The following is a 9,506-nucleotide window of genomic DNA, read 5'->3' on the forward strand; positions in this document are numbered from 1 at the left end:
TGATAGAACATGGTTGACGAGAATGATTAAATGATATTAAACAATTTTGCCTGTGTTATTTCTTTGTTGCTGATTTGCCTCACTTGTAAATAAAAAGGACCTGTGTTTCCCCAAGTGTATGCAATTAAGCCAGAGTCACGAATAGAACTACGGCTTTCATTTCTTATGTATTATGGATGAACACTGTTTTAATGACAAGTATTTTCAAGTAGGAAATGATGTAATAGGTAGAATGGTTCGAGTGATCGTGTGGATGATTAGGTGCACATTGAAGAAACATGGTTGTATTTGGAATTGAGTACTTGAGAATGTCCAACAACAATGACACTGAAAATTTACTATACGTAGAGGATCATGTGACTTTCCTAGTATGTTGTAACATATGCATTGAGAATAAAAAATATACATGAAACTGTCAATTTTATTGCAAAAACAAAACAACATGCTAAAGTAGTGACATCACAAAATTTGTAGGTACTAAGATCGGATCTAATCGAATGTAATAATCTGTTAATCTGTTTTTTCATGAGAGAACCACGATTTTCTAAAATAGGATGAAGGAAAAGTGTTGTTCCAGAAAAAAGATTGGTCTCCTTTGAAGCTAGCATATCCACAAAACGAGAGATATCTATGAACTCGCCCACTTCCTGTCAAATGAAACACTTTACAAGGAATAAGACGCATGACACAATAGAATACAGACACATTTAGCACACCACTTTATATCTACAAGATCACTTCCTAACTCAAATTTGGACTTTTATTTTTCCTATTCATATCAATACAAACACTTTGCTTAAGGGTGGCTTGGTGCAAGAAGAGGAGCAGATACAGGCATTGCTGAGGGAACAGCAGCAGGTGGAACAGCCACTGAACCAGCAGAGACATTGCTCCCAACAACACAGCAAAGCTCAGAGCAATCAACTGGGTGTTCAAGTATGGCACTGCATTCCTTTTGGCTCCTCTGCAGTGGCTTCTCTGGCAAACAGTTCCTTCTGTCATCAAACACTATTCTCATTGTAGCGGAGGTCAAGGTAGGCGAGCATGGGAAGGGAAAGCACGACCAAAGGAAAGGGACCGACAAACCTGTTGCTGCTAATATCAAGCTCATAGAGTAGAGTGAGGTTGGTTAAGGACATTGGGAGAATGCCACAGAAGCGATTGTTGCTAATGTGAAGGAGTGCAAGGTCTGACAGAAGGCCTATTTCATCGGGTAGGAACCCTGCTATGTCTCCAAAGTTAAGGTCAATGCCAGCCACAACTCTCTCTTTAGGATCATCAACTGAGGGAGCACAGTACACACCTGTGTAGTTGCAAACTGAAGGACCTACCCAATTGGCTGTGAAGTTATTTGGGTCTTAGTAGATCACTAAAGAGAAACTACGTGCGTCCTTTACCCTCACACCATTATAAAAAAAAGAAAAAAATACCTTTTAAAGAATAAGCATGCATTTCATCCCCATTCAAACACATAGCATGCATCAGCATAAAATTTAGAAAAAAACAAAAACAAAAAATTTGCACTATAATAAGTTCAAATTGTTCCCCATTTTTCTTATCACCAAATTATTGGAATCTTTCTTATGATAAATGAGAAAAATAATAAAACATTCTTTGGTTAAATCAGTGGATTTAATAAGAAAATTTTGTTTGTTATCATTTCTTTTAAAATACCCATCTAATCCTGCATACATGAAATTGCTCAAATCCATCTTCTTTTCCATCTCTCTTCCACCATAAACCTTGTTTTCTTTTCCATGGAAAATTATCATAAAGGGGACACATACCTTAAAAATGATTACAAGAAACTCTCTGAATACAAAAAAAATGAAGAATAATTAGTTAGGTTGAAAACTCTGATGGACAGTCTAGGCAAAAATAAGACAAAAAAATATAAAAAAAAAAGAACAAAACAAGGGACATCCTGTCACATGAACTAGATAATTGTCCTCTGAATTAAAGTTTTTGTTCAAAAAAAAGCAACCATGATTTAAAATGATGTGTGGCCTTGTTTCATTATCCAAAAAAAAAAATAGAAGTAATTATCTTTTGCTACCCAATTTGAGCCTTTCAACAAATTTCTTCCAAATTATCCTAAATAAGGGTTACCCTCACACTAAGGGTTGACATAATGTTTGCATTTGTTTCATCCGACTGGTAGTTCACCAATACAAAAATATCAAAAAAAGAAAAAAGAAAAAGAAAGAAATTATATGGTTAAATAGAAAAAAAAAGCAAAAGTTTGAAGAATGAGAACAAAAGGTCAAAATATAAAAAGAAAAAAAAAGTGAACAAGAAGAAGTCAAACAAATTCTGAATGAAACATTATTCAAAGATCCTTGTTGAAACAATCCTCACATCACTTGTTTGGGCCTTTACTATCATTTACTTCCATACCCCTAGCCTTGGCCATAATACAAGCCTAATAAAGTCCACACAGATCAAAGATTGGTTGTTATCTTTCGAATGTTTTAATTTAGAGGAAAATTTTTATTTGCTAATAGGTTTGTTCTAAAAAGAGTTATAAAAAAAAGATTGAAAAAGTGTGTTCAAAGATTTTCTTTTAAACACTGCGTAAGTTTATGTTTGGTTGACATGTTTTCAAAGCTCCAAAATCAGCACAGGTAATCAAGCAATCTGGTTAAATTTGGGTTGTCCCCTTTCAATTCATTCTTCATGAAATTCCATTTTTTCTCATACAGTATCCTCCGCTCTAAGCCTAAACTTTGATCAACCTTAACAAAGTCCATCTTTATCAATCTCACACCCAAACTAGGGCAATCACTTTGTTTGTAATTCATATATTCTCATCATTCAATCTAAATTGGGGCATTTATTTTCATTGAAGATTGTGATCACATTAGGGGCAACTTGTGAAGACCCCGTCATTTTTAATCTCCTCATTAGGAAAAGCCAAACACACTTTTGTACCCTAAGACCATCCTAGGCTCTCACACAAGGGGCAAATGTTTGAAGTCCCCATCATTTCTTTCATACCATCAATAACTAGGGAAAGCCCAAACACATTTAGTGCCCTAAAACCAATTTAAATTGGGGCAACTACCTAGTTAATCTTCATCACCTCATCCAAACTTTTTCAATCCCTTGGAAATTTCATGCATGTCATTCAAATAGTGTTTCAAAAGAAATGATTAAAAAAATTATTTGTTAGTAAACTGATTAGACCAAAGAAATGATTTGAAAAAGTAAAAAAAAAAAAGTTGAAGGATTCCATGAAATCGAATTAACAATGAAATGGGAATCAATTCAAATTTGTTTTCAAAAAAATGCAAAAAGAAAGATTCATACATCATACCAAGTCATGCATACATGAATCATTCATCTTTTAGAATAAAATAGTTTCCACCTTTCCAATCAAAACCCTCTTCACTCATATGAATGATTATTGAATCCTTTCGTTTTAGAGGAAAAAAAATACACAATTTTGTTTCTATGATGTTTCTCAAATTTATGGTCCTCTTCATTCATATGAATGACCAATATACCCTAAGCCTAGTTTCCACCGGCCCCCAAGCCTAGTTCCCACACTGGTCCCCAAGCCCAGTTTTAACACTAGCCCCCAAGCCCAATTTCCACACTGTCCCACAAGCCCAGTTTGCATACTAGCTCCCAAGCCTAGTTTTCACATTGGCGCCTAAACCCAGTTTTGTTTGGCCTCACAATTTTTTTTCTAACCTCTGAACTTAGTTTTCCTTGCTCTCAAATTAAAATAAAGGAAAAATGAAAATGAAAAAAAAAGAAAATTTCATCCATGCATTCACGCATCCATGTATGCATCATCATATAGGTTCAAAAAGAAAATAATAACATGTCATGCATCATCACATCAAATCATCCATCATACTCCACAAAATCATTGAAAATCATTTCAAAAAAAAAAAAAAGTCAGCAATGACATTTTTTTAAGTCTCACAAATGTTAAGCATTCATGCGGTGTTTGTCCACTTCAAGAGCAAAATTCAAGGTTCTCCTTTTATACATCAAGACCCTCTGCGAGGCAATGGTCATTGATTTCTTATGTCACATCGAGACCCTCTACGAGGCACTAGTCATTGATTTCTTTTGTCAGATCGTGACCCATTACATGGTAATGGTCACTAAATCTTTTGAATAGACCTTCTCCTCGGGATTAGTCTAATCTCTTTTTCAAAAAGTCAAAGTTACAAAAGATTTTTTTTTAGGATTGGGGCCCTCTACATGATAATGGTCGCCGAATCCTTTAGATCTAGACCATCTCCTCGGGATTGGTCTAATTTGGTTTTTTCAATAAATAAAAACAAAACAAAAAGAATTAGTGTATCAAATCGAGATCCTCTACTTGGTATGGTCAAATTTGTTTTCAAATTTATCTTCCTTTGAAACCCGAACGAAATTAATGTTTTTATCTTTACTTATCTTTTATTACGATAATATGAAAATGTCTAATTTTCATATTATCTAATAAAATCTAAGTAAAAAGGGGCACCTGTCAATACCCAATTTCGTCCGGGTGAATAAATTTATTTTCAAAAAAATAAAACATAAAAATAAAAGTTTTAGTTAATGAAAAATAAAAAATAATGTGAAACAAAATTTTCTTCAAAACTTTAATTTTAGAAAAAAAGAAAAGAAAAAAAGAGAGATGAAAAAGGAAAAAAAAAAGAGAAAAAAGAAGGAAAAGTCCAATTTGTTATTAATTATCACATTCCTTTTCATGAGCCCAACAACTCAAATATTTTATACCCTTTGTTTTTAAAAGAGAAAGTAGTGATATGATTGTAATGATTAGAAGCAATATCTCTTCAAATGGTAAGAATCAATATTACTAATTGGGATTTATTTTGTTCTCTGATTTGTTGACGGTTGGAATCAATATTGTTGATCTTGATTGATTTTGTGCTCTGATTTGTTGCGATTTGATTCCCATACTGTGCTATTATCATAACCAATTCCTTCCTTATATTGTTTATTACAATTAAGGCTGAGATTGCATTGATATTGCAAGGTATGAGTATAAATATGCACTCTATCAGGAAAGAAAAAAAATTTTTTTACACTTCTCTAATTCTTTCCCATCACCACTTCCACATACACGCATCATTCTTCATCTCTCTTTAAAAAAAACATATGGGAGGAGGTAGAACAAAAAAAGAAGAAGAAAACATTCTCTACACTCTCTCTCTTTCTCTCATTACCACCCACATAGACACCTCTCATCGTTATCTCTATTGGAAAAACAAACACAAAAATATTAGAAAAGGAAGCAAAAAAAAAAGAAAAGAGAAAAGGTGAGGAGATATTGAAATTTTTTTAAGATATGTCACTCTCAATTCTTTCATCTTTTGATTTAGTTCTTTTCAATTTTCATTCTTTTTTTTTAATCATAAAAAAGATTTTTTCCCCTTTATTGTCTGTCTGGTTGCTCGCGTCGCATGACATCCAATTTAGACTTTTCTTTTTTTTCTAAAAATATATACAAATGATCTAAAAATAAAAATTAGCTTTCTTTGTTTACTCTTATGTATCTATTTGGTTGCTTAAGTCGCAATGATATCCACAACTACTTTAAAATAACTTTAAAAAAATATTAAAAATTTGTAAATGATTAAAAAATAAAAAAAATAAGATTAGAAAAAAAAGAATTTATTTGAAGTGTCTATCCAGCCGCTCGCGTCGCATGACACCAATTTTAAAATAATACTAACATTTAAATAAAAAGATTTTCAAAATTATAAAACAAATTAAATCATTTTCAAATAATTTTCCAAATAGATTTTTCAAAAAGAACTACGTAACCCTGATTCTCCATTCACATGGAGATACATAGGAGCAATGATTAATCCTCGTCGGGCCCAAAAAATCAAAAAAATAGTTTTGTTGTTTTTTGTACATTCTTTTATTAATATATTTGGGGAAAATTAAATATTTTGAAAAAAGTACATAACTTTTACACATTTAATTAAAGGTACCGTCTTAGGAAGGACGTTGTGGGGTTCTAATACCTTCCCCACGCATAATCGACTCCAGGACCCAAAATTTGGTTTTTCGTAGACCTTGCTCTTTTTTATGGTTTTCCATAGTTTCTTATAATAACCATGGTGGTGACTCCAAACACTTTTTTCAAAATTTTAATTTTTGGTTCGTCGTCCTGTCGCGATTTTGATTGCGACACTATCTGTCACAACCGAAATCGCGATGGGATGACGAACCAAAAATAAAATTTAAAAAAAGAGGTTTGGAGTGGCCACCATATTATTATAGGAAACTATGGAATACCATAAAAAGGAGTAAGGTCTACGAAAACAGAGTTTGGGGTACGGGAGTTAATTACGCGTAGGGAAGGTGTTAGGACCCTACAACGCCCATCCTAAGACGGTACCTTTAACTAAAATACAAATTGATGTCGTCTCCCTTAAATGTTTATTTTAAAAAAATAAAATAAATAGATAAATAAAATAAATAAATAAATAAAGATAACAAAGAAAAACAAAGGAAAAAAAAAGATTTTTTGTTTTTTGGGCCCGACAAGGGTCACGTAGTTTTTTATGAAAAAACTTTTTGAAAAAAAAACTTTTTGAAAAAACAATTTGTGTGAAGATGTTGATATCACTCTCTTTTTATATTTGAAAATTTTGTATTTTTTTTAGTAATCTTATAGTAGAGCGAAGGTATTAAGTACTAAGACGACGCGAGCGGTCACACGTCACACGAGCAGTTATACATTTTAAAAGTTAAAAGGGTATTTAAAATATTTATTTGTTATTACTTCCTTTAAAAAAACTTCTGAAATAAGACATTAATACCCAAAATATATGACTATTATATATCCACAATTTATGAAAATATTAGGAAAATAAATAAATAAAAGATTAGGAAATAACGTTTAGGATTAAACATATTATTTTAATATGAAAAAGTTTTACAACCCTTAACATGAAAAAAAAAATGGCACAACATATTCATACAATGTTAAAACATGATATCTCTCACTTATTCACGCATCAACGTTCACAACCCAATGCAATCAACAAACATTAATTATAAAACTAATGAACCCAAAAATGCATGACAGTAATGCTTTCTCCATATCAAAAAGAAATAGTGAAAACATCAAATTCAACCAAGATCAAAAACACTTCTCGAGAAATACTGCATAACACAATAAAATATTAATTTTGCAAACCTGAACCGGAGATCGGACTTACAATAGTTGCGTTGGAACACCAAGAAGCACGTGGGGGTGGCGATCGAAGGTGAGTGGGTTTTTTATGTGTGAGGGTTAAAAGAGAACATGTGCTTAGGGTGAGAGAGGTCTCCAGAAATTTTTGAGAGAGAAAAATTCCTTTCTTTTTTTTTCTGATGGGTTTATATACACAACACTATAAATCTAATGTAATCTCGTAAAAAAGGTCTGTCTTAATTACAACGAATTTTAAAAGGCAAGAACTGGTCTTAATATTATCACATTATGGGAATCAAATCATAGCAAAAAAAGCACAAAATCAAACGTGATCAAAAAAAATAATTCTAATTAGTAAAAAGATATTGCTTTGAATCATACACCCAATTAGCACTTAAAATGCCTCGAAAACATCATGCTTTATGATCATACACAGATTCCAATGCATTTAATTGGCTCTGATTGCTTTTACTACTGATAGAGGCCGTACCCCACCAAATTAAAACACTTAAAATGCAGTATATGAAAGTGAACCAAGTCGTCTCCCAACGACCAATATTTTCATTCAAAGCTTCAATTTCAGATGAACACAACAATAACACATGGGGGTTTAACAGATTTACGGATGCAACACACAACTAAAAATTTAAATGCAGACGTCTAAAATTAATGTAAAAGCAGTGTTGATTCCTTGCTTCAAATGAACATCCACCAATCACGGATTACAACTAAAAATGGTTATATTAACTCTCATAGAACCCAAATTAACTACTAAGCGCAAATTAACCCGAACTCAAGTGTAATTAAGCAAAGCACACATCCATGAATCTGCTATAGTTCACTAAGCATGAACACACAATGATTCCACTCTACAATTTAAGCAAAAACAGAATGGTTTCCTTATTTAAACCCAAATGCAAATTCAGAATTCAGAGATTAACATAACTCCACCGAACAAAACACTAATCTCAAGGTTTCAATCCATTATCTGCAAAGAATCAACACATAAACTTAGTTCCTCATGGAATCCGAATAAGGCTTAAACATAAATTTTGATTCAACCATCCAAATGAGTGCAAATTGATGCAGAAAACCTAAATTGGTGCAGGAATCGAAAATGAGCAAGAAAAGAAAGGGGCAACAACGAAAAACAGCAACCAAAATCGAAAATGCTTCAATATAAATGTTACCCAAACGGTAGAAAACGTTAATACAACTTCAATGTGTTGTCCAAGACTCATAAAACGTGAAAAACGTGAAAAAATCGTTTGTGCCACCATGGGTCACCTTCCAAAGCTTAAAAACAACAAAAATGGAAGTTTGAGAGAGTGGAGAAGAAGATGGAGCGGCTGGTCTCCTCCATGCAGACCTAATTTCGTGGTCATCACCCCTGCCACTCATATTTACAAAACTGCCACTCTGCCACTCAGAATTACAAAAATGTCACTCCTGGGCCTCTAATGTTGGCTCATTCACTCAGATGACGTGGAAATGACATGGCAATGATGTGGCGATGATGTGGCGACTCTCTTCAACTGAATATTGATGTCCAAACTCCAAAATTGCTTCACCCAAATACCTAAAAATAATTAAAAACAAAAATTAGGCCAAATAATGTGAAATTAGTCCAAATTCAGAACAATGGCCCAATAAAGTCCAATAGATGAAAAACACTCTAAAGATGAACAATTAAGCATTAATCAACTATCTAATGGATACACAAAGGCTAGTGGAATGAAATAAAATAATGACTCATCAACTGCATTGAATTCAAAATATCTGTGCAAATTAATTGATTGATTATAATATTAAACATGTTGATTCTATAAATACTTGCATAAGCATCATGCATCTACATTCATATTTGATAGGAAGAGCCAAACCTTGATACAATATGCCTCGTAGACAAACAGATGTTCAATATGATGAGGAGATTTCCACTTTGCCCACTCCATCTGCTCTCATTGTCGTGAATCATGGAAGACTTGAAGCATGGTTTTGAAGGCCATGAAGATAGTATTCAAACCTTCCTGATTGAGATCACTAGAAAGAAAATCACCATTCCTAAGGTGTTGTGTTTCTCATGGCTAATGGCTAAGAACTTTGAAGTCTTGCAACAACACCTCGAGTCACAAAAGCTTAAGACATCTCTTGAGCTTTCGGGCAACATCTATCTAGATTTGGTGAAGGTATTCGATGCCAATCTCAAGTTCAGCAATGGCATACTAAAATCAAGTGTGAAAGGTGTTGAGATGGAGAACACAAGGCACACATGGAAGGATGTAGCTAGGCTTAGGCAAAGAGGTGTGCAAGTCTATAAAGGATA

The 9,506-nt window shown here is 33.1% G+C and overlaps 1 pseudogene; it reads right to left on the reverse strand.

The window, feature by feature from the left end:
- Positions 1–738: 738 nt before the first annotated feature.
- Positions 739–9,135, reverse strand: LOC146883511 (uncharacterized; annotated as a pseudogene).
- Between the last annotated feature and the right edge of the window lie 371 nt (positions 9,136–9,506).

Source organism: Vigna unguiculata, chromosome 9 (assembly GCF_037176805.1).
Source record: "Vigna unguiculata cultivar grain cowpea cultivar isolate G323 ecotype 2 chromosome 9, ASM3717680v1, whole genome shotgun sequence".
In the NCBI taxonomy this organism is placed as follows: Eukaryota; Viridiplantae; Streptophyta; class Magnoliopsida; order Fabales; family Fabaceae; genus Vigna; species Vigna unguiculata.